This window comes from Tarenaya hassleriana, unplaced genomic scaffold (assembly GCF_000463585.1).
Source record: "Tarenaya hassleriana unplaced genomic scaffold, ASM46358v1 Cleome85, whole genome shotgun sequence".
NCBI lineage: Eukaryota > Viridiplantae > Streptophyta > Magnoliopsida > Brassicales > Cleomaceae > Tarenaya > Tarenaya hassleriana.
Genome location: NW_010970923.1, coordinates 247,541 through 248,759, shown reverse-complemented (window position 1 = coordinate 248,759; position 1,219 = coordinate 247,541).

Sequence of the window (1,219 nt, the reverse complement as noted above, 5' to 3'; positions counted from 1 at the left end):
GAACTTAACGAAGCTAAAGAATTAGTAAATAATATTATTACACGAAATAACGGAAAAGAAATAATGGATCCAGATAAAAATGAAAAACCAAAAATATTAGAAATAATAGAACAATTACAAGAAATAATCGAACGACTTAATCAAAATAAATATATCACTATAAAAGACTTACAAAGTTATTTTAAAAAAGAAACAAAAGAATTAATTATTATCGATAAATCTAATTTTCGAATTAGATCACCACCAAAGATATAATGGAAGGACTAGATGATCAGATAGAAAGATTATCAACATTATTAGCGGCTCTTAATATACCCGAAGAAGAACAACCTGATGAAACTGAAAAAATTGTTTTAGACTATAGCAGCGATGAAAATCCCTACGAAAATCCATTCCTAGTAAAAACCGAACTAGAAAGGGGGGAGAATAGTAATAATAATACATTACCTAAAAAACGAACACATGATGAATATCAAGGATATAAAGATCATGAATATGAACTATACCAAAATCAATATATTCCGAAAGGGAACAATTGGAGAAAAGTTCCTTTTGAATATATTCCAAAATATGATACATTTAATATAAAATCCTCAGAAACATTAAATTTAGATTGCGAAATTAATCCAACTAGAACACTAGAAGATTGGAAAAATCGTACAAGTTTGTTAATACAAACTAATAAGGAATTAAGAGAATTACATCCTCACGAAATGTTAAGCTACTTAGAACATAAAACAACGGGAATAGTATACAACTACTTAATAGGATTATCAACAGGAATAAAAGCAGAAAAAATTCTAAGATCAACTGCATGGGAAACATTTGTTAGGCTAATTGACGTAATAGGAGAAGAATTCCTTGGAAGAACTTCTAACGCACAATTAAGAGAAACATAAATATCAGAAGTAGCACTATGGAAAATAGTAAATCTTAGAATTTGTAACATGTGTTATCTTGAAGCATTCATTTGCGAATTTAGAGATCATTACTATCAACTAGCGACAGATAAGAAAATAGTAGCCGAAGAATTATTCTTTGATAAATTACCGCTATCAATATCAGAAGAAGTAAAAACTATATTTCAAAATAAAGTAAACGAGGGACAAACCCCCAATACTTTGGGAGGAAGAATAACAACCTTAAAAGATTGGCACTTATTTCAATGCAACCAAGAAAAACGAAAACAAGAGGCAAAAATCGATAAATTATGTTGTGG